The sequence below is a fragment of the Plecotus auritus genome (genome assembly GCF_963455305.1).
Source record: "Plecotus auritus genome assembly, chromosome: 1".
NCBI classification, from domain to species: domain Eukaryota; kingdom Metazoa; phylum Chordata; class Mammalia; order Chiroptera; family Vespertilionidae; genus Plecotus; species Plecotus auritus.
In genome coordinates, this window is record NC_137770.1 from 236819083 (window position 1) to 236844902 (window position 25820).

At 39.9% G+C, this 25820-nt stretch overlaps 1 protein-coding gene and 1 pseudogene across 9 annotated transcripts in view; one reads left to right on the top strand and one right to left on the bottom strand.

The window, feature by feature from the left end:
• The window catches only part of KCNIP4 (potassium voltage-gated channel interacting protein 4), a 995976-nt gene that overhangs the window by 839740 nt on the left and 130416 nt on the right, over positions 1–25820 (top strand). The window lies entirely within an intron of this gene.
• Positions 14282–14884, bottom strand: LOC308233487 (high mobility group protein B1-like; annotated as a pseudogene). The gene has a single exon. The product of its transcript is annotated as a high mobility group protein B1-like (transcript).

A 25820-nucleotide genomic window follows, 5' to 3' on the forward strand; every position in this document is an offset into this window, starting at 1 on the left:
TTCAATTTCTACTACATTTATATCTTAACTTCTTAGATTTGTCTTCTAACAATTTCAGCATTTATTTAGGAAGTGTCTCTTTTTGTGTATGTCTTCCACACTTATTTTAATCAAGTGTATGTTTCTGATCCCTTAGATGACATTGAACTTTACTAAATCTTTTCCACCTCAATGCACAGCACACATGGGAATAGTAAGGTTGAAATGTTTTCCCATTGATTGGGAAGAACCCATGATCAGGGACACCAGCCATTCAATTGTCCTAGGACTAAGGAGCTGGCTAAATTTCTTTCTGTTTTTCTGTCTTTTTACCTCAACATAGTATCTACAGTTATGGGGAAAGGAAAGACTGGAGAGTTGAAATCAATATACTTCTAGTCTAAAGCAACAGCTGTTTGGGTTAACATTTGGAACATTAACTAAAGTTGGGTCTACCAGATCTTACCTTGATTACATTTAATTGTTATTAAAATATCATGAATTGTGGGTAATTATGAGTTAAATTATAATTTAACTAGTTGCTGGTTCCATTGCTAGTAGGGGCCCATGCCTGGATTGCAGGCTCGATCCCCAGTAGTGGGGCATTTAAAAGACAGCCCATCAAGCTTCACTTTCACATCAATGTTTCTCTCTCTCCCTCTCTCTCCCTTTCCCTTCCCCTCTCTTTAAAACTCAATAAAAAACATTTTAAAATAAAATAAAAAAGTAATAAATATACATATTATATATAGCATAAATATATATATGCTACCTCTGGCAATTTTCTTGTGATTTTTTAATTTATATTAATTTATGTCATAGAAAATAATTTTAACTCATATAAAAATCTTAGTAAAAGTCTGAAAATTAAATCTGCACTTCAGCATGCTTTATCTTGTCCACTTTAGTAAAAAACAGAAAAGAAAAAAAAAAGATGTGATGAAATTAACACTATCTTAGAAAATCCATATTTTCTAATCATAAGATAATGTAATCTATACTTTTACATAGTTTAAAAGTGACAACAAACTGCCACATATTAGAGCATACACCAAAAAATTCATTTTTTAACTTTCAACATATTTTGCCATACACACACACACACACACACACACACAGTTCTTAGGTTTTGTCCTAATGTATTTCTTTCTATTGTTCCTCTTAAAATTGAGTTACTCCCCTAGAAATAAATCCTGTCTTCAATTATTAACAAGCCCTAGAACAGTAGACATTTTAATATAGAACTGCTTAGACAAATAGTAGTTTAAAAATATATGCTGTGGTGTTATGTTGTAGCTTTAAAAACACCCTTTTAAAAATATAGATAAAAGTGGTATTTTCTGTGGTACTGAAACTGCTCAGTTGTATATAACCTTAATAGTATTAGAACATTATGACTAAATTCCACACATTTCAGTTTAAACTATACTAAATACTGAAAACAACTAGAATTCAGCCTTAAATCCTCCTCCAGAAGTGAAAATGCTAGCAGGAGATAAATATTTTTGCCTTCATCCTTCTTCTTTCCTTAGTAATGTTACTCCATGAAAGAATTAATATTACATCAAGGAAAACCCTTTTAACTTTTTATTTATTTTTTTATATTTCAAAGAACTGCAAACAAAAAACATTATGGTCCTCAAAATATTTTAAAATAGGGATAAATTACATTCGTAATAATGAAGACACACAAGCTACATTTACTAGTATAACTTCAAAGAAAACAGCAATTTAAATATTTTATTCCTACACACTTCTTTCTCCTCTTCTGCTCATGAAAATAATTACTCACTTTCTTGGATAAAGGCCATCTAGCCATGGTCCCAAAATAAAACCAGCAAGAATATCTTTTTAAAGGTACAATAAGGCTGTATTTTGATACCAATGGTTGATTTTATAATTTCTTGCTTTGTTTAGAGGGGTATAACCATTTGTTTTTGGCTTGGTAATTATTCCCAGTGCCCCAAAGCTCAATTATTTGATCAGAAGCAACTCAGCTGATAGCACAAATGCCAGCTGGCACCAAGAAATCCAAGAGAAGCTTTTCTGAGTTCAGTGCTTTCCAGGAAGATCAGTATGTGGAGGGATTCCTGTAGAAACTCTGCTAGGGAAACTTCATGTGCGCCACAATGGGGGGCATAGTCTCAGAATACTGAACTCCGATTTACAGGATGAATGACTTACGAAGTGAGTTTTATGAATGGATTTCTCACATTTCCAAAGGGCTCTGCAGAGGTTGACTTCACATTTCCAGCTCTAATACATGTAAAACACAGAAACACATTATGTGAGGTGCTTTTCAGGAACGCAGCTCATGTTGTCTTGGATGTACAACGGGTTTAAAATCACCCCTGTTGGTTCTGATGAATACTGTGATGAACAGTAAAATAAAGAAGAAAGAAGATTCCACATATAAGTGAGCTCATGTGATACCTGTCTTTCTCTGACTAACTTATTTCACATGATCTCACTTATATGTGGCATCTAATGAACAAAATAAACGGACAAACAAAATAGATTCAGAGACATGGAAGCTTGCAACAGACTGAGGATCTCAGAGGGAATGGGGGATGGGTGGGGAGAGATCAAACAAAGAATCTATATGTATCTATGCATAACCCATGGACAGAGACAATAGTGGTGTGGAGGCCTGGGGAGGGGATGAGAGTGGAAGGGGCGGGATCAGTGGGGGGAGGAGGAGGAAGGAAACATCTGTAATACTTTCAACAATAAAGGTAAATTTTAAGAAATCATTTTTAATGGGGAATTCACAAGATCCTCCACTTATCTTCCAAAGTTATGTTTTGCTTATCTACTGTATTAATATATTTTAAATAATCTTGAGTCAAAAAATAAGAAAGGAAGATAAGCAGATTACATAAGCAATCCATACATTGTCCAAGCTTTTGTCTCCTTTGTCCAGAAGAGGGAGGGGAGACAGAGCCCCACTGTATCCCTGCTTTACTGTCAAGCTTTCCTCCAGCCAAGCATTCATCGCAAAGACCCCTCAAAAGCCCTCAGGCATTGGGTAGGAAAGAGTCAGCACACAGGCTGAGATCGCTATCTGTATGGCCTGCCTGCAAGTTTGACCCTTGTCTGGCTTCTGGGAACTTGCATTTGGGGAGAGTTCACATTATTTCCTACTGATGAGAGTGGATCATTTTTCTAACTTGTTTGTACAGAAAATATGGTTTATAGTGGATTCCTGACTTCCTTGTGGGAGTGTGAAATCTTGGTACATCCTAGGCAGAGTGTCTATGTGACCTGCCCCCAGTAGAAACCTTAGGTATTGCTTTTAATGAGCTTTTCTAAGACAATAATTCAATATATTGTCACAACTCGTTGCTGGGTAAATTAAGTTTTGTGTCATTTTAAAGCAATGCTTTTAAATCAGTAACACCCTATTTTTGAAAATGCATATATAAAAACTTTCTCTGGGTTTTTGAATCTCAACTCTGGATGAACAGCTTGACTCTGGGAGCAGAGAGTTATTCTACTGGAGAAGAGTAACATGTCACATACAGAAATGTGGAGAGCTCTATATTTATTGGATTCAGTTCATGCACTTTTTATTCCCTGGGCTAAAGAGTGATGGAATTCAAACTGAGAAGAAAATTAGCCCATTGGGTAAATGCAATTTTTAAAAAATACTGCTTTTATAAATCATTGGCAAACTGGGAGGTGCCCACCTAGGAGAGGCAGGCACCACCTGCTAGGTTTGATTTAAAATTGATAATTTAACAGAGCGGGACTTCAAGGGCTGCCCCAGAGCAGAGAGGGGGTGATGGCAGTCTGCTCAAAGAAGCAGGCTCCGTCAGCTGAAGGAATAGCTAATCATGAAGTTCCAGGCTCTTTATGTAGGAAGCCTACATTGATATACGAGAGGCCATGTATCTTTGTTGTGTCTCACGTAGTGATTTCATAAAGGTCTCTTTAAAGGCATCGCTTCCTCAGAGGACCTGCCTCTTATTGATCAGTTATTAATTATGTGATATGGCGGACACTGGACAAGTGATTAAAAGCCCTGAACCCAGAGATACATGACTAGGGTTCAAGTCTTGGCTCTGCTACTTTCCTGAGTGACCCCAACAAGCTGCTTTATATTTCTCAGGGTCTCAGTGTCCTCACGTTTAGAGGGGGTGATGATAATGCCTTCTGCATAGCGTTGTTGTGAAGATTAAGTTAGTTACTGCATGGAAAGTCCTCAGAAGGATGTCTAACACATGGTGATAATAAATTGTTAATAGATTCATGTAACTCTAGTAACCCTTATCCATCATCATTATTACCCTTCAACCATTTTATCAGGTGCCTCCAATGAGCCAGACAACGGAGATACAACAAGAGCAAATGCAGGCATGGGACACCGCTCTCATGGAGCTTTTATTTTGAAAAAGAAAGACACAAAAAGGAGAAGGAGTCTGGCCCCAGAACAAGTCCCCTTGCTTAGATTGAGTTTCTACACCCAAGCACAACTTTTATGACCACTCTCTCTGCCTACCATTAAAAATTAAGAGTTAAAAGTAAATTTAAAAGCAGTCAACAAAATAAGATTAGCTTAAGAAGTGTTTCAAAGGTAATGAAAATTGAGTTAAGACAAGAAACAAGCCAAATCTAAATAAAATGAGAGCAATTTAAGTGGCTAAAAGCCTGGTCTTGACAGGAAGAGTAAATATAACATGGAAATGATAGTGATAAAATATAAAGCTATAAAAACTGAAAAGAATAAAAGAATGTGATAAAACTTTAAAAATACAATGAAATGTGCTGAAAAATTATGAGAAACACGATGAAACTCAAGGCAATAAAAGGATAAAATAAAACTCAGAATGATATAATAGCACAGTGATTTATCAGTAAAAAGTAAACAACCTAAAGACAAAACACAAAAAATAAAATCTCAATGAGATTGAAGATAGAAATGAATTTTCAAAGATTAAAAGAAACAGAGGCAGATATATATTTTTATTTTATAATTCTTTATTGTTGAAAGTATCACATTATGTCCCCTCTTTCCCCCCATTGACCCTCTCCAGCCCCCTCCCACCTGTCCCAGGCCTTCAGCACCCTATTTTCTGTGTCCCAGGGTTATGCATATGTGCATACAAGGTCTTTGGTTGATTACCTTTCACCCACCCACCTAGCCTCCCCTGCCTTCCCTCTGAGATTCCACACTCTTCCATGCTTCCATGTCTCTGGATCCACTCCATTCATAATTTATTTTGTTACTTACGATTCCACATATGAGTACAATCATGTGATATTTGTCTTTCTCTGACTGACTTTTTTCACTTAGCATGATACTCTCCAGGTCCCTCCATGTCAGAGGCAGATATTTTTAAAGTTAGCTAAGAAAGAATTAGCAAGTAAAGAGCAGGTAGGTGAAAATATACATCAATTAATTTACCATAATTCAAAGATGACTCTCAGCTCTTTAAACACATGAAATCATATTTAAAGATTGATCCAGTATTACATCTTTTTTTTAAATCTTTATTGTTGAACCTATTACATAGGTGCACCTTTTCCCCCATTAATCTCTTCCAGCCTATTCCCATCTCCCCCAACACACCCCCAGGCCCTCACCAGCCCATTGTCTGTGTTCACAAGTTATGCATATATGCATACAAGTTCATTGGTTGATCTCTTCCCACCTACCCTCCCCTGCCTTCCCTCTGAGGTTCAATAGTCTGTTCATGCTTCTTTGTCTCTGGGTCTCTTTTTGATCATCAGTTTATTTGGTTCATTATATTCCACATATGACTGAGATCATGTGATACTTATCTACCTCTGACTGGCATATTTCACTCAGCATAATACTCTCCAGGTCCATCCATGCTGTTGCAAATGGTATGAGTTCTTTTTTATTGTTCTGTATCTTTTCTTTTTTAAAAAATATATTTTATTGATTTTTTACAGAGAGGAAGGGAGAGGGATAGAGAGTTAGAAACATCAATGAGAAACATCCATCAGCTGCCTCATGCACGCCCCCTACTGGGGATGTCCCCACAACCAAGGTACATGCCCTTGACAGGAATCGAACCTGGGACCCTTCAGTCCGCAGGCCGACGCTCTATCCACTGAGCCAAACCGGTTAGGGCTGTATCTTTTCTTAGTAAGAAATAACTGTTTTCCACTTGAAAATAGAAATTTTATCTTGGGAGACTTAGAAAACATCTGTGGCCTATAATTTTTTATTTTCATCTTTAAAATCCATAATGAAAAAAAAAAAAAGGTTGCTTCCTTTTGTTTGGCTAGTTAAAGCCTGAGCTTTTAGGTTAAGAGGAAGGCACTGGGCAGTGTAGAAGGAGGACCTGGCTGAGGAGAACACTTTTAAATCTAAGCCATGGAACTCATCGCCTCTGTTAATATTTGCCCTGTGGAAATACAGCAGACAATTAAAATGTCAAATCAAACAGTGCAAAATAAAGATCAACAGAAAGATATTGGATTGCTATTTAGTAAGAAAAGCAAGAAGAAGAATTAAGATACTCCACTTAAATTTCATTTTGCATTGTTAAGTTCATTGTATGCCTTTGACAGTTTGCAGTGTTTTCAGATCCTTAGCCTCAACCTGGCTTTTAAGGGTTTGCTAGCTCTGTAAAGAATAATGATTCTGCATCAAGAGCAGCATACTGGTGTTAGCCTCATATACCTTTACACTAGTGGTTTATGATATCATATTTAAAATTGCACACCGCACATATTGAGGCTAAGCAATTCTTTCCATATAAGAAATGAGCACATTAACTACTAATAACTCATCTTTGTTAGCACATTGTAATAAAGCATTGTTCATGTTCCTTGTCTCATTCAGAATAAAATCAAGTGTTCATACTGCCTCTGCACATACCAGAGACAACACAGCCAGTTAATTTATTCTCAATCCCTTTTGTTAAAATAACCCAATGCACCAGCAGGATGGGGCCAAGGGACTGAATGGAGGACCCCGCAGTTGCTTATTTTCCGCTAACCCTGCTGGGATCGGTTCCTTTCCCTGGAACTCAATACCCACAACTTCCTTGTGGCTTCCCGCACCTCAGCACACCCTCCTCTATCCTCTTCTCCCCTCTTCTCAAGAGAAGAGAAGTTATCTGAACTTCTTCTCAGTAGCTCTGTAACTTTTAAGAATAATTTTTTTAAAGTTTATCAAACCCTAGAAGGGCCAGAGTTCCCAAAAATGTTGGCCTTTAGAATCTGGGTGTGGACAAAAATGAATAATACCTGAGATGATAAGTCTAGAAAAACGTAGCAAGGGTTTGTTCTGGGGTAATTTACTGGAAATCCACAATGAGCTAGCACTGCTTGGAAGAATTCCATAGATCAGTGTTAATGTGAAGCGAGTCTCAGAGATTGTGTTCAAAGGATGGAATTAATGAATAACCAAGAGAACCTCTTTTAAAGTTTTACTTTTCTTTCTTGGTAAAATACTAGTAGACAGCTAGAGTTATCTGCATTGAGTATCATGCTTAAGAGAGTGAACATTACTGCATACTCACCATATGCCAGTTCTGAATCCTCATTTCATTTGACCTTCACAGCAGCCTCATGTGGTTGGTATCCTTATCATTTGCAGATGAGGAACTGAAGTTTAAAGAGTTCAGGCATGTTCCCAAAGCCACACAGGACATGGGAAAGCCAGGATTCAGAGTCTATAGCAGCCGTGGGCAAACTACGGCCCGTGGGCCGGATCCGGCCCATTCGGCTGTTCTATCAGGCCCGCGGAGCCGAAAGAGCGGAGGGTTCTCTTGCTCTCCCCTCCGCTCCTTTACTTTGAATTTATATTAGTTCACACAAACCATCCATGCTTTTGTTCCGGCCCTCCGGTCCAGTTTAAGAACCCATTGTGGCCCTCGAGTCAAAAAGTTTGCCCACCCCTGGTCTATAGTCTTAACCAATACTACGCTGATATCACTGGTGCCATCAACATTTAAATCTGATTATATTTTGAGAAGATTAGTGAATTGGCACCTTATTCTTACTTAGTGCCCTCTACTTACCATCATTCACAGGGGATTGAGATAAGATTCCCAAAGCAGAGGCCTTCCAGGTGACTGGTCCAGCTGTGGTCACTAAGAAGCTTTCCACAAGGTAATGTGAATACAAATTACCTGAGGATTTTATAAAAATGCAAATTCAGATTTAGTAGCTCAAGGGTGAGTCTAAAGATTCTGCCTTTCTAACAAGCTCCCAGATGAGGCGGATGGTCTGAGTAGCACCTTGTGATGAGTAGCAAGAAATGTAATGGTCTCAAACCCAACCCATAATATCTCCACCTTATGCATGTATTGAAAATGTGCCTTTTACAATGAAGGGAAAGACCTGGAATAAAGTCTCAGCTAGACAACAGTTGAGCTGTGCATCTCTAAGAAATTTTCTCATTTATAAAATATGGACTATAATACCACACATGCTTATCTCATGGCACTGTTTTGGTTATCAAATTAGATAGTGCTTTGTAAAGTGCTCAAACAAAAATAGCATTTGTTACTTATCATCATTAGCATGAAGCTCAAATTTGTTCAATGAAATACCCCACCTAAGTGTATATGAACCTCAGATCTATCTTGCCTATAAAAATATTTGTCAGACAAATTGTTCTGCTTGATTCTATGCATGCACAATCCTGAGGTCATGCTCAATTTAATGGCTTTAGACATCCAGAGAGTAAGGTAGGATCCATAACTTTCCTTACCCAGGAAGCCATTTTTACAGGCTTCCCATGATATTTTAGACTGAAAGCACAATATTGGCTTTTTCTCAATAGGGATATCTTATCTCAATTTCATAACTCTGGCCTGTTCCTTATTATGATCTAAGTGTGTTTTATCAGTACTGTTTTCTCAGACTATTAAAGTTTGTTGACAATGCTGGGGTCCCTACTACCACCCTTTCCCCTGCCCTGCCGACTCCCACTAACCAGCAGAGCCTAACATTGAAGGCCACCAAGTCAGGGCTGGCTCTGCAAGGTTTCAAGACTCAGCTTTCTGAGTGACAGATAGGTTTGCTAGGGTCTGGCATTTCAGATCGTCCCAATGAAATGCTGATCGTTTTTAGAAACCTTGAAAAGGTCATAACTTATTCATATAAAAGGAGCCTCTCTTTCTGCTTTGGAATTCCACCAACATCGATTCATTCATTTAACAAATGTGCATTGAACAGTCCATGCTAGGCTAGGGTCCCAATTATGCCCCAATTAATTGATTATCTGTCTAGACTTAGTGGGACAAACGCAGGTGACCAGGAGTCAGCAATAACGGCCTATCCCCAGGTACTTCAATGTCTAGACAGCTGAGCCGACCGGAACACATGACACACAAGACAGAATTAGTATGCAATCACCCAGGGTTTATTTACCTATTCCTAGTGGGTCCTAGGCTCCAGCAAAGGCCACCCAGCGATGCACACTGGAGGACAGACGACAAAAACAGAGACAGGCAGGTGGCCGCAGTTGCTTCAGGCTCACACAGCAGAGCAATCAGGGGCTTGTCTCTCGGAGCGACATGGAGTCCTCCTCTATCAGGCAGGAGACCTCAACTGAAGACGGTCTCAGGGTTATATAGACCATGGTAAACAACTTGTGTCCTTATCAGTGTGGGCCAGACGGTGTGCCTTATGCTGGGAGCAGGGCGTTTACACTTTAAGGGCTCAGAGCTTTTACATCAAGATAGGGGGGTGTTCATTAATTTTGGAAGTTACAGAGTATTGGGGGTTTCCATACAGCAAACATTTCATACAATAATTATTTCACACATTAGAGGGGTTCCATTATTATAACGGCTAGGCATGATGCTGGGAGACAGCGATGAATGAAACATGAATAGTGTATGTGTGGCCTTAGTGTTCAGACAGACCAGCTTCCTAGACACATTCCATTAGTTCTTAGACATCTGATCTTAGGCAAACTGAAGCATTCCTGAGTTAAGTGTCTCCCTTGATAAATGATTCTTATAAGACAGTGCAGGCAGACCTAGTTTTTTGTGCTTCGCTTTATGGCATTTCACGGACATTGTGCTTTTTACAAATTGAAGGCAAGACTCACCACCTGCGAAAAGATTACAACCCAGTTTATTGTGATGGTCTGGAACCCAACTCATAATATCCCCAAGGCATGCCTGTATTTATAATGTGCCTTTTACAATGTTTAGTCATAGCAGATTTCTAAAGCACGGCTTTTCATTTCCTGAGCAGCCTCTGTCCCATGTCATGATCTGGAGGAGCCAGAGAGTCTGATGGATCCAATACAGTGTAGGGAGTTCTGATTGATCAAGATGGGCACAGAATTAGCCTCTGGAGGGAAGTGACCTTTTTCTACATGTTTTCACTTTTATCTCTCAAAAATTTACCTTCTTTCCAATAAAGCACGAAGATCCCTGGGAATAGAACCCATCAAGGATCATTTAATGAGTCTATATAAGTGGTCGGCAAACCGCGGCTCACGAGCCACATGCGACTCTTTGGCCCCTTGAGTGTGGCTCTTCCACAAAATACCACGTGCAGGCACGCACATACAGGGCGATTGAAACTTCGTGGCCCATGTGCAGAAGTCGGTTTTCGGCCTGGGTGAGTCTATTTTGAAGAAGTGGTGTTAGAACACTCAAGGGGCCAAAGAGCCAAATGTGGCTCGCGAGCTGCGGTTTGCCGACCCCTGGTCTATATCATCAACAGACATTTGTAGAACTAAATTGAGTGATGCTAGCATTTTCAGGATTAAAATTTTAGTTCCACTGTGTTTCCAATAAAGCCTGGTAGGTGTGAACTATAAAGAGGTTGTGTTTTATTTGAAGAACGTGTTCATGTTGATGTCAAGTAATTTAAGGTTTCCATAAGGCTAACAAGGATGGCCAGAATTTTTGTTGCAAGCTTTAAGGGACAGTGTATTGTCTTAAAGCAATATCCAAAGCAGGTCACCACCATTTAGTCAGTCTGCCAGCTTTGAAGTTATGAATTTCTTTAAAAATATAACAAAAATGTGAGGATCACACTACTTGCACATTTTCTCATAGTGTGAGACTTTACCATTTACCTGGCACTATTTCAATTTTGCATGCCAAGTGTGACTTCACTTTATGTAACTCCAAAGAATTTTCATAGGCACATTTTGATGTGGTCAAGATACTCGTTACTTATAAAAATATATCATAGAGTGTCTACTTAATTGGCTTGAAATTAATTTTCTTCTTTAGGACATAGCCCCTCAGCAGCTGTGATATAGTTTAACCGTGGATTTTCCTGGCTCAGTTTCTAATAAAGAAAATGTTAAGCAGCAGGCATAGCTGCGTGTGTTCAAGGACAATATTTCACATTGGGTATCAGTCTAAGTATTAGTTACTGAAAATCAAATCAGAAGGAAGAGCTACTCAGACCCATTTAGGAACATTGATTTGTGGTCCTTGATTTCTCAGTTGAGCTGATGGAGAATTTAAGATTGAAGCATTAGGGATCTTTCCACCTACACTGTTTCACTGAATCTGACTAACTCTGAACTCACATTGACATCATCTGTGGATATCATTTGTACATCGACATGTACAATATTATGACTAGTAACTATTGATCATTTTGATGGACTTAATGAGTCGCAAATCTGAATTTATGTTCCTTTCTAACTGCTGAGAATGTGCAAACATCTTTTTTTCTAATAAAAATTTGTATTTACTTAGAAGCATTCAGAATGTCAACAAAACAGCTGCAACTTTTTTTTTTTTTTTTGCAATTACAGAGTGGTATTCATTTAACAGAACAACAATTATTTTGTATAAGCTACATCAGAACAACTGAAGATGAAAAAAAAATACCATCCCTCTATATAACTAATTTGTGCTGGGCACCAACACAAACCTGCTTTAAATTTCCATGCCAATGTACAATCCCCATATTGCACCAGGCAGTTAATGTCTATTAAAAATACCACCAGGATCTAGAGAAACCAAGATGGCGGCATAGGTAAGCACCTAAACTGCTGCCTTGCACAACAATTTCGAAACTACAACTAAAAGACAGAAGGGACACCATCCAGAACCACAGGAAAGCTGACTGAGTGAAAATTCTACAACTAGAAGGAAAGAGAAAAGCTCACAGAGAATTGGAGGTACAGCAAAGGGTCTTTGTGCGCGCAGAGAGGAAGGGCGGCTGAGAGTCTGGCTGACTTTCTCTGGCGGAAGGGGGAAGGAAGCCCCTGACCGCACTGAACCCCTGTTCCGGGCAAACCCCTGGAGACCCACGCTCTTACGGGGGGAGTCTGGACTCTTAGGCGGAGACTCGGGAGCTGGGGAAGGCAGAATTCTGAAGGTGCGCGCGTGCCAGTGCACACAAAGGCTGCGGAGGTTGCCACAAGCTTTCCCTAGTGGAAGGGAGTCGGAGGCTCCTGACTGCACTGGGCCCCAGTTCTGACTGCACTGAACCCCGGTTCCAGGTGAGCCCCTGGGGACCCACGCTCTTGTGGGGGGAGTCTGGACTCTCGGGCGGAGACTCGGGAGCAGGGGAAGGCAGAGGTCTGAAGGCGCGCACGTGCGCACAAGGGCAAGGCTGATGGGAAGCCAAGACTGAGACTCCACCCCACCCAAGCTGAGCACAGAGGCTATTGCAATTTGGCAAGTCTAATCCTATAAGGCTGTCTCCAGCACCGAACTTCTCCCAGCATAGACACAGCTGATCCTTACAGCCAACTGGCCTGGAGGTCAATTCTTTCCAGTGATACCAACAATAATCAAGACTTAATTACAACAAGGCTGTACACACAGTCCACAAAGGGGTGGACCAAGAGTGTCCACCTCAGGTTAACTGGGGAGGCAGACCCACTGGGCCATATTGGAAACCTAGCACACAAATCTACCTTACCAACTCAGGGAATCAGTGAAAATGCGGCGTCAAAGAATCAGATCACAAACGAAAGAAATGGAGGAAAACAAATGACTGGATATAGAATTCAAAACCACGGTTATAAGGCTTTTCAAGAATATCCTAGAAAAGGCCGATAAATATAACGAGACCCTCGAAGATATGAAAAAGGACCAACTAGAAATTAAACATACACTGACTGAAATAAAAAATATTATAGAGACCCAAAAACAGACTAGAGGAACACAAAAATCAAGTCAAAGAATTGAAATACAAAGAAGCAAAAAACACTCAACTGAAAAAGCAAAAAGCAAAAAAAAAAAAAAAATCCAAAAAGTTGAAGATAGTGTAAGAAGACTCTCGGACAACTTCAAGCGTACCAACATCAGAATTATGGGGGTGCCAGAAGAAGAGAGAGAGCAAGATACTGAAAACCTATTTGAAGAAATAATGACCGAAAACTTCCCTCACCTGGTGAAAGAAATAGACTTACAAGTCCAGGAAGCGCACAGAACCCCAAAACAAAAGGAATCCAAATGCTCTTGGCATTTTAATTATGATGTGTCTTGGTGTGGTTCCACACCAAGACACATCATAATTAAAATGCCAAGAGCAAAAGACAAAGAGAGAATATTAAAAGCAGCAAGAGAAAAACAGTTAGTTACCTACAAGGGAGCACCCATACAATTGTCAGCTGATTTCTCAACAGAAACTATGCAGGCCAGACGGGAGTGGCAAGAAATTTTCAATGTGATGAATAGCAAGAACCTACAACCAAGATTACTCTACCCAGCAAAGCTATCATTCAGAATTGAAGGGCAGATAAAGAGCTTCACAGATAAGAAAAAGCTAAAGGAGTTCATCACCACCAAACCAGTATTATATGAAATGCTGAAAGGTATTCTTAAAGAAGAGGAAGAAGAAAAAAGTAAAGATAAAAATTATGAATAACAAATACATATCTATCAACCTAAAAATCAAGTAAATTAAAAACCTGAGAAACAGAATAATCTGGTGAATATAATAGAATCAGGGGCATAGAAAGGGAGTGGACTGATAATTCTCAGGGGGAAAGGGATATGGGGGGTTCATGAAGAGACTGGACAAAAATCATACACCTATGGATGAGGACAGTGCGGGGGAGGTAAGGGCAGAAGGTGGGGTGGGAACTGGGTGGAGGGGAGCTATGGGGGGAAAAGGGAGAAACAATTGTAATAATCTGAATAAAGATTTATTAAAAATAAAAAAAATAAAAAAATACCACCAGGACAGGGCTATCAAAAGACACGTTTGTTAATTATACAAAAACAAACAAACAAACAAAATGTACAGTTTACAAACAAACCTTACACAGCCTTACATTTCTTTTCTTTTTTTTTTTTTTTTCTTTAAAAGGAGTGAGTTATATACAGGGGAGTTAAATGCTTTATAGACAAGAAAAAAAAACTGCTCTAGAACCAACTTATTCATCATTATCTTCTTCTTCATCATCTTTCCTCCTCCTCCTCTTTATCTTCCTCATCTTCCTCCTCTTCCTTCTTTTTCTTGCTTTTGCAGCCCTGACAACTCCCTTGTTGGCCTCACCAGCTCTCCTTAGCTCAGTGTGTAGCAATATCCTTTTTGTATTTCTCCTTCAGCTTAGCATCTTCTTTTCATAGGCTGCTGTCACCAGCAGTGTGATTTGACATCTCTCCCAGCTTCTTTGCAACCTCACCCATGGATGAGCTAGGATATTCTCCTGCGATGTTTGGGGGATACTCAGAACAAAACAAGAAAAAGGCCAAAGGAGGCCTCTTGGGTGCATTGGGATCCTTGAATTTCTTTTTGTTTCCCCTTAAGGAGGGATATAATTTTTCATTTCTCTCTCATAAACAGGCCTAGTCCAGCTTTGCCATGTCTTCAGTTTTTCCATTCTCTTTAGCAGACATGGTCTTTCACGTCTGAGCACTTCTTAGGTGACTGCAGCATCTGGGTGCTTCTTCTTGTGCTCCTCCCGGCAAGTTTGCACAAAGAAAGCACAGGATGACATTTTGCCTCTCGGCTCTTTAGGAGCGCCTTGGCCCATGTTTAATTACTTTTCCTCAGCAGGCACACAATCTCCCAGTGCCCAGCCGGCTCACACTTACCCCGGCACTGTCCCTGTGGAGCTCAATGTACTGCAGTTCTGTGCAAACATATTTTCTGCTTTAAGAGATGCAAAGCAACAAGTGGACAAACAACGAAACAAGCAAACAGAAACTCATAGACACAGAAAGCGGTGACTACCAGAGGGAAGGGGGTTGAGGGGTAGTAAAGGGTCAAAGGGGTCAAATATATGGCGACGATGACGGAAGATGATCTGACTTTGGGTGGTGGGCACGCCATGCAATATATAGATCATCTATCATAGAAATGTACACTTGAAGCCTGTATAATCTTATTAGCCAATGTCACCCCGATGAACTTAATTTTACAAACAGAGATGCAGACCTGAGTTTGAATCCTTAGGTACTTGCTGAGGGATAAAGGAGAAGTGACCTTATACCCTCTGAGATATTTCAGTTCTTCGAGTGTAAACTAAGGATCATACCCAGCTTGCAGAGTTGTAAGAATGAATGATAACATATGTAAAATGCCTTATCTTCTGCCTAGCATATAGCAGGTGCAAAATAATCAGTAGTCACACTGAGGTAGCTGCTTCTTTATAAAGCCCAGTGAACACTGACATCTTTATATGAAGAGCCACTCCCACACTTCACATTTATTTATGCCACATATTTTTATGGAGAAGCTACTGTGTGCCAGACATTTGGGCACTGGGTATCGAGCAGTGAAAACACAGAAATACTTTCCCTTCAAAGAATGTCCTATCTGGTGCAGACCAGCAGGCAATAATCATATAAATAAATTAAGTACCCTTCACTTTAATAGTGACGGGACTATGGGTAGGACTACCAAAGACCCCACTGTACCTGGGAAGTCACAGTTTATGCCAGTGGTCCCGGTCATTATTAATAGTGCCCTTTTTCATCCTCAGTGGTGATCCAAGTTGGGCAATAAATTTTGTGATTCGCTGTATTCATTTGCTAGGGCCACCATAACAAAAGGCTGGGTGGCTTAGACAACCGAAGTCTATTTTCTCACAGTTCTGGAGCCTGGAAGTCCAAGATCAAGGTGCTATCAGGATTGGTTTCTCCTGAGGCCTCTCTCTTTGCTTAGGAGACATATCAGGCAGAGACCAGTGGGTGACAAAGACAGAACGAGAAGTGTAATTAGAATGTAAGACAGACAGATATGTTTTGGTGGGGGGATTGTGCACATTTTGTGGGCCATTGTAGGGAATTTGACTGTTAGCCTCAGTGATATGAAAAGTCAACTGGCATTCGATAAATACTGGAGTCATTAAATCATTAAATCATTAATTTGATACCAAGATGGGAAGATCCTCACTTCTGGTTTAGTCATATGTGAATGCTTAGACTCAATAGAGATTTACTGCCAAATATAGAACATGGTAACTCTACAGGGGTAGAAATCCACTCAGCTGTAGAGTATAGTGACTAATTTGCCTAGGAAGAATATACTGGGTAGCAATTTATAAAAAAGTTCCAATTCTATTAAGAAACTACCATAAGTACAGCACCAATTCTATATATTAAAAGAATGTTCTGCCCTAGCTGGTTTGGCTCAGTAGATAGAGTGTTGGACTGCGGACTGGAAGGTCCTGGGTTCGATTCAGATCAAAGGCACATGTTTGTGTTGCGTGCTCAATTCCCAGTAGGGGGTGTGCAGGAGGCAGCCAATCAATGATTCTCTCTCATCATCGATGTTTCTATATCTCTCTCCCTCTTCCTTCCTCTCTGAAATCAATAAAAATATATTTAAAAAATAAAAATAAAAGAATGTTGTGTATAAAGTAGAGGGTAAATATTTAGTCATGGTCTACTTTGACTTTTTCTGATGTTCTTTGTTCTTGAAAATCTGTGAATTGATGTCTGTTAGTTTCCTAGGGCTTCTGTAATAAGTTGTGGCAAATTGAATAGCTTAAAACAGCAGAAATTTATTCTCTGACAGTTTAAGAGACCAGAAGCCCGAAATTAGGGTGACAGAATAGATGGCTCCTTCTGCAGGTTCTGAGGGACAGTTGGTTTTATGCCTATCTCTTGGTTTCTGGTGGTTGCTGGCAATCACTGGCATTCCTTGGCTTGTAGCTGCATCACTCCAGTATCTGCTTCCATCATCACATGGACTTCTTCCGTGTGTGTGTGTGTGTGTGTGTGTGTGTGTGTGTGTGTGTGTGTCCTCTCTCTTACAAGGATTTAGGGCCCACTCTAATCCAGCATGACTTCATCTGAACTAACTAATTGCATCTTATTTCCAGATAAGTCAATTCTGAGGTTCGTTGTGAACTTGAATTTTTGAGAGACTATTCAACTCAGTCCAGTGTTTTTATAAAAACAAATAGAGGTCAGTTTGCAATATCAAAATTGTAAGGTGCAGTTCTTAGGAAAATCTACCTGGCATGGATTGGCCCAGAACAGAACAATGTTGCTCAGGTTTGGTTTCACATTTGACTTACTCAATTCAGTTGGTCTGGAGTGACCAGGCATGGCTATCTTTAAAGCTCCTGGTGATTCGAATGAGCAGCCAGGGCCAAGTAATTGGGATTCACAAAATTGAAAGCATGTGAGCTTTATCACTCATTCTATTTGATTTTCATCCCAAGTGTCTGACACAGTGTCTACCTCAGATATACTCAATAAATATTTATTGGTTAAATTAATGAACAAACCAATTTACAGAATAAATACATTGTTGAAAGATAAGAATTGAATATAATGATCCCAAAGGGTAGGAAAGTATTTTTCGTATTGGAAGTTATAATGGATGATGTGTTATTTCTTCTAGCATTTGAAGGATTTTGCAGAAACAATTACTTCATTCATCTCCTAACTTCCTTGAGATTAGTAAGTGTCACATATTATTACCCCCATTTTTCAGATGAAGAAATTGGATCTCTTAGCGCAGCTTTTTCTTCAACTGCATTATTTTTTAATACCACCAAGAACTTGATGGATGTCCTATAGAAAATGGAATTAGAGGCAGCATTTCTAGCAAAGGAGCACAGGTCACCAAGATTTTGTACCATATCCAATATAGGATGATTTAAGAAGCCTAACTGGGGTGGAGGGGCAGAAATAAAAACCACTGCACAAAGTAAAACATATTCTGTAGCTGAAGGTTACACAGTTGGACACCCAATAAGTGACATAGTCTAATTATTTATTAGAGCCGTTATAGTGTAATAATAGGGTGATATAGATGTCAGACTATCAGACACAGGAGTTAGACAGATGGACATGTGCTCATCATATCTTGTCACTGCCGCTTATAAGCTGCAAGCATCTCTCTACCCTTAACTTTCTCGACTGTTATTTGTCCATCATAATATTCTCTGCCACATGGAGTTCTTGTGAAGGTTAAGTGACATAATGCTTGTGAAGCACTTGCCATATGGACAGTTCATCTTCTGATTGTGGCTAGAGCACTGTATTTTAGCATTATTTATATGCATCTTTCCTTAGGGCAAGATCATGTTCAAGTGAAGTTTAGAAGACTTTCTTGTGTTGCTGCTGAATTTATCTTCCCCATTAGAGTTTAAGTTCCATGGGACCAGGGACGAGGTTCATTTTTGCCAATGCACCATGAATATTTCTTGAATAAAACATAAGCTAGATTACTGCACTTCTATTCTCAAATGTCCTTTATTTTCTCCCTATTTCACTCTAAGTAAAAGCCAAAGTGCTTATAATGAACTATGAGTCTCTACAGGGTTTGATACTAGAAGAAGCTGAATAGAATGAAAGAAAACAAATATTTTAAAAATGCTTTTAAGCATGTTTTCAAAAGGCAGAAATCAGGTAACTGGCCAATCATAAAATGAACAGGGTAGCCTAAGGTATATGAAAATTAATGTGCATGGGGGAGAGGTGAGGGAGGAAGGTTCATTATATAATAAAGGAACACTCTGTTGGACAAGAAAATGAACTTTATAATCCTACATCATTTTAAAACTCAATTCACAAATTATATTTGTGTTTTCTGTCATCAGAAGAGTCAACTCCACTCAAATTTACCTAGCTTTCTGATTTTTTTACTTACCCCATAGGAAAATTTGAAATTACATTGCTTGAGTATATGTATATGTAAAGATCAGTGAACATGAGTCTTTTGGGAACTAAATTATACATATCATGGGTTATTTGTATTAGCTTGAAGACAAGAAATAGTACAGTAGGGTTTAGGTTTAATTCATATTTATAAAAAATTATTATTAAAGAGGCAACACTCAAGATAGACATTGGGGTATGGGGGATGTTTTAATTGCTGCTCTATTATAAAAGGTACTGCTGTCACTTTGGAAATCTTCCTTTTTGCTTTGGGTGCCGAACCTTACACATTTCTCCCAGCACCCCCGGGTAGGGGAAGAGAATATTACTAGCCAGGGCTGCATATAGGTAACCTCGTTTGAACCTTCTAACCACCCTGGCACGCAGCCAGGTCTGGCATTACTAGTGTTGCTGTGATCCAGGCAAGGTCAAAGAGGCTCAGTGAGGTGAGGTCACTTTTCTAAGTCAGAAAGTGGCAGAGCTCAGATTCAAATCAGTTTTTGTTTTTTGTGTTTTTTTTTGTGTGTGTGTGTGTGTGTGTTTCTGACTACAAAGCTGCAAGTCTTTCCACTACATGTCACAATTAATGTGCCCCAAATTACTTACATTGTTTCATGCTGGTAAGAATATTTAACATGAGATCTATTCCCAACACATTTTTAAATGCACAATGCAGTTTGGTTAACTACAGGCACCACATGGTAGAGCAGATCTCTGGCACTTACTCATCCTGCAAAAATGAAAATTTATACCCAGCGAACATCTCCCCTTTCCCCCTGCACCCAGCCCCAGGCAACCACCATTCTAATCTCTGCTTCTAGGAATTTGCTTATTTTATTTTTTAATGTTTTTTGTTTGTTTGTTTGTTTTTGTTTTTTTAGAGAGGAAAGGATAGGGATAGAGAAAAGAAACATCTATTAGCTGCCTCCTGCATGCCCCGTACTGGGGATCAAGCCCGAAACGTGGGCATGTGCCCTGACTGGGAATCAAATCAATGAACTCTTGGTTCATGGGTCCATACTCAACCACTGAGTCACACCAGCCAGGGCGGATTTTGCTTATTTTAGATACCTCGTATAAGTGGAATCGTGCAGTATTTATCCTTTGGTGACTGGCTTATTTGACTTGGCCTAATGCCCTCAATGTTCACCCAGGTTGACACATATCCTAGGAGGTCCTTCTTTATTAAAGCTGAAAAATATTAAAATCATATTGAATTGTATGCAAATGTTTACACATTGGCTTCCTATTGTATCTTTTCTATTAATTACTGCTATTTTTAAAATACCATTTTTATGATGTTGCACAATTTACATTATTTATAGTGTGATGAAGTTGGCATTTAGTAAATGAATGTACATTCCTCAGTGGGAGCAGACCACTCTGGTTATTAATATAGCATGACAGTATAATTTGCCATCTACACCAGAACGTTTTTGAACACACCTGCGGGGGTTAACACATAGGATGTAAGGACAACTATCAAACACCAGCACTATCCTTGGACAAACCAGGAGGTCTTGTCACCATACTTATAGGGACCTCCAGACAATCTCCAAGTCCCACACAAAAGGTATCCTATATAATAAAAGCGTAATAACTGTCCAACCGATCGGTCAACCATTCAGTCAACTGCTCAACCAGTCGCTACGATGTGCACTAACCACCAGGGGCCAGGCACTTTGACCAGTAGGTCAGCTTGCTGCTGGGGTCTGGTCAATCGGGACTGGGTGAGAGAGCTGGACATGCCCTGGAGCCCTCCCATGGTCCCTCCCCAGCCTGCTGGCCCCCATTGGCCCTGATCTGGACTGGGTGAGAGGACCCTGATTGGTCCTGATTGCCAGCCAGGCCAAAGGACCCCACCAGTGCACGAATTCATGCACTGGGCCTCTAGTCACCATATAAGTAAGCACTTTTGTAATTTTTGCAGAGGAACAAAAGAAAATTGGGCATCAATAATGGCTCTTAAAGGTTCCCAAAGAAAACTGATGCTTTTATCTTGTCATTTTCTGCTGTGTTCTCTGGCTAGTTCTGCCAATAGAGCGGGCAATCTTGTGGACAATGGCAAGCACTTAGTCCTGATCTGGAAAGCACTGTGGCTTTTGGTCATGCAGTTGTTCAGCAATAGCGCTAATAACCATCCTGTCCTCAGCAGACTAAGGCTCTCTCTAAATGTTTCATGAGGCATGCAATCAACACAAAAGTAAAGCAGATGAAATGGGACCCACCCTTGATTGAGTCAGAAGCAGAGACAGCCAGCCAGACAAAGATAGAGGACAGAGAAAGGGAAAGAGAGAGACACACAGAGACATAGAGGACAAAGAGAGACAGAGGCATGCGGAGAGAGGGCAAGGGAGACAGAGAGATGAGGAAATGACAAAGACTAAGGAAGAGAGTGAGGCACACAGAGCTAGAGAGACAGAGAAAGACAGAGGAGCAAGACTGAGAGGCTGACGGACAGATCAGCACTTATTTTATGACAAACACACCTTCAAGTGGCAGTTCTAAGAAGAGCTGATTTACTCTATTTGCATTTAGATTTTGTAGATCATTTGGAGCAAATTCAAGCACTCAAGTACCTTTCGGTTTCCTCCTTCTTAATTAATTGATAGATAAGAAGAGGTAATTTTATAATCAGGCAAAATGAAACAGGTCCATTAGCAAGGGTCAGAGTTCTGCCTCCAAAATTCATAGTGACACAATTAAGTATAGATATTTTCCCATGGTTTCCAGTGACCGACCCTGCTGCTATCCTTCTTAAAGGGGTGACTGCAGGGTCCAATAACAATCAGTATAGTGTGGCAGCAATTTTCAGCAAGGATTATTCCCAGAGTATGAACTCCAAATTATATGGGACCCTGTTTCTTCAGGAATAAATTTGAAAATACAAAATGAACTCTGATCTGTTTTCATCAAAGTCTACTACCCTATTATGTATTCTCCTTACTTATCTATTCCTCTGCCCTGACTAATTGGGGGTTAATTAAGTATTTTCAGTATTCCACTTTAATTCCTCTGCATATTTATGAGCTGTAAGCCCATTGGAAAAACAGACATGCTGGCAGATAAGTTCACATTTGCAACCAATGAAGAATGTACTTCCCAGCCCAGGCATGAAGTCACTGCTCATGAATTACCTTGTCAGGGATCCAGAAGAGATGCAGATGGGATCACAAGGCCATTGAAACTCCTAATGATTTTATCATAGTTGTTTATTCGTGGAAGGACATGGAAACATAACTAGCCATTTTCCTACACCACAGGCTTAGGGTCCAGGAAGCAAAACATTGTCCATAATTCAAAAGCACAGGATAGAAGCTGAACAGGGCTGTGAATAACGGAGCAGAGCCTTTATTCCCATGCAAAGCCACAGAGAATATTCGATTTTGCTATCAGCTCTACTGCAAAAAGAAGGAAGATAAGCATGATTCTCGTTATGGAGAAATTGCCACGTCTGTCACCATCGGCATTACTTCTTGAATTCATAATTCATGGCCCATCACCCACCACTGAAACCTGACACTGACATGTAACCAGCATTTTTTGTGTGTGTAACAGGAAAAGCAGTCAGTGAAAAATGACCCCTTGCATATACCACTATTGAGATGCAGAGGGTCAGAAATATGGAGCCACCGAGATGCTGATGGCTGATGTTTTCAGTAAGCTCAGACTTTGTAAGATAAAGCCTTTCCCAATGGAAAAAAAATGATTGCACTTTCAGTCATTTCCATCACAATTTAAAGTGGCCTATTAATTGACACATTTACTTTTTATTCTTTTTGTGTGTGTGTGTGTGTTGCTCTATTTCATGATGTTTGAAGTGCTAGTATACTAGAAGACTGGTTTAACTTCTATGCGCAGAGATAAGGGAGTTGATGTCATTTTAATTTCTAAGGCAATAAATTTGTGAATAGATTATTAAACTCAGTAGTTTATATAGCCAACTAATTACGGTATTACTTTGTCCATAGTAAGCACCAAAAATGTTAATTGAATAACTTAATAAATGAGTCATTAATTATTCCACAAATATATGTTAGCACTAATATATGCAATACTCTGTATTGCTTGCTAATAATCAAAATAAGGTAATGAGCTTTCTCATCTCATTAGATATTTTTGCTCCAATATAACTCCAATGACACCTTCCCTGGCCACAATATTTAAAATTACAAGTCTTCCCCACCACACCTCCCTACCCATCCACCAACAGAAGTCTCTAGACCTCATCCTGTCCCAATTATGCCCCAATTAATTGATTATCTGTCTAGACTTAGTGGGACAAACGCAGGTGACCAGGAGTCAGCAATAACGGCCTATCCCCAGGTACTTCAGTGTCTAGACAGCTGAGCTGAACCGGAACACATGACACACAAGACAGAATTAGTATGCAATCACCCAGGGTTTATTTACCTATTCCTAGTGGGTCCTAGGCTCCAGCAAAGGCCACCCGGTGATGCACACTGAAGAACAGACGACGAACACAGAGACAGGCAGGCGGCCGCAGTTGGTTCAGGCTCACACAGCAGAGCAATCAGGGGCTTGTCTCTCGGAGCGACGTGGAGTCCTCTTCTTATCGGGCAGGAGACCTCAACTGAAGACGGTCTCAGGGTTATATAGACCATGGTAAACAACTTGTGTCCTTATCAGTGTGGGCCAGACGGTGTGCCTTATGCTGGGAGCAGGGCGTTTACACTTTAAGGGCTCAGAGCTTTTACATCAAGATAGGGGGGTGTTCATTAATTTTGGAAGTTACAGAGTATTGGGGGTTTCCATACAGCAAACATTTCATACAATAATTATTTCATACATTAGAGGGGTTCCATTATTATAACACATCCATACCCAACTTTTTTTTTTTGCAATTGATTTTTGTTTATTATTTTTCTTCCCCGACTATAATGTAAGATTAATTAGAGCAAGTTTTTTTTTTGTTGTTCAATGCTTGAAAACAGTTTTCTCACATAGCTTGTCCAATTATACGGTTGCTTAGAGCAGAGTAGTACATCCAGTAACAAGTAACATTAATTCTCTAAAGTCTGGAAGTAGAAATTTTCAATCTTACATTGCAGTAGGGAAGACATATGTCAAATCCATGATTGTATTATTAATTGTTTTAATTATATTTGTGATAATAAAGATAATGGAGATTTAGATTTGTGATAAAGGAGAAATAGAGGCCCTTAGCTGGTTTGGCTCAGTGGATAGAGCGTCGGCCTGTGGACTGAAAGGTCCCAGGTTCGATTCCAGTCAAGGGCATGTACCTTGGTTGCAGGCACATTCCCAGTAGGAGGTGTGCAGGAGGCAGCTGATCAATGTTTCTCTCTCATCGATGTTTCTAAATCTCTATCCCTCTCCCTTCCTCTCTGTAAAAAATCAATAAAATATATTAAAAACAAAAACAAAAAAACTAAAGGCATGTGGCTGAACCTTCTGTCTAATTCTTTGTCAGAATAGGGTTTCACTCTGCAATAGGGTGTGAAATCCAGAACAATAGAGTATGATTGGGGAACAATAGAGAAGATGGAGCAGAGGAGGGGGGAGGTCTCTCTTTCCTCTGGAAGTTGTCAGGATACAGTAGGGCTAGCTTGCCAGAGGCAAGTGTATTTGAATTGAGTTTGAAAGCCTGCATGGGCATTGAGAAATTGGTAATTGGAGGAACCACCAGATTCCCCATACAGTGGATGGAAGCTTACAGTGACCTGAAGGGGAGAAGCTGCATCATGCTTGGGGAGTACAGCAAAACCCAATGTCCTAAGAAGGAGGTGGCTCTTAGATGGATGTGCCCTTCACAAATGCAGTGGAAAAAAGCCAACTGAAGAGTCCATGGTAGCCTGGCCGGAAGGCTCAGTGGTTGAGCATCAACCTATGAACCAGGAGGTCATGGTTTAATTCCCAGTCAGGGCACATGCCCGGGTCATGGGCTCAATCCCCGGTGTGGATGTTCTCTCTCTCTCTCTCTCCTCCCTTCTTTTCTGAAATCAATAAAAAATATATATTTTTTTTAAAAAATGTTTTTTAAAAAAAGTCTGTGATATGTGAATCAGATTTACTTTGTTTTACAAGTTTACAAGGTTACCTAGATACTGATCTAGGAAATGAAATCAGGTCTTCTTTTGTTATCAAAAGTGAATTTATTCACTCTTTTGCCAGACATTTATTGATCTCCATCTATGTACCAGACCCTCAACCAGCACCTGGGATATTGAGTGAATAAGACATTTCACACCAAATCAGTGTCAAGAGCAGAGGAGAGGCCAACAAAGGCAAGACATTTGGTGTGGCCAATGGCTGATGCCCCATTAGGAGCACTAGGGAGGGTGGTGAGAAATGCTGTCAGAGGAAGGGGCTAGGGGTATATGGTGGCAAGTGAGGTTTTTCTCCAAAGGATAGCATGAAGGCTTTAAAGGGCATTTAAGCAGGAAGTATGATCTGATTTGACTTATGTATCTACTAATTTATTGTCATGCCCCATTCAAGAGATCTATCAGGTTTTGTAGCCAATAGACACTAATATTGGGTGGAACCAGCCCCAAAGGGAAAGAGATCATTAGTAGCCTTTTGGTCAGAACTTCTTATAAGTATGAGATCAAAATTATTATAAAGTACAAAAGCAACAAGCAATACATTTGCAAGGCCCATATTATAAAGATGGTCTAACCTTAATTAAATTGCTTCTTTTACTGTTGCTTTATAGTCAACACTTTACAAACTGATATGGGGGAGGTAATATATCTATCCACATGCAAATTCAGGCTTCTGGGCATGCAGAGTAGGCAGGCTGAATCTGAGTTGGACAGTCAAGTGTTGGGGAGCTTGCCCACTGGGTGACTCATGATTTTTCTTGAATTC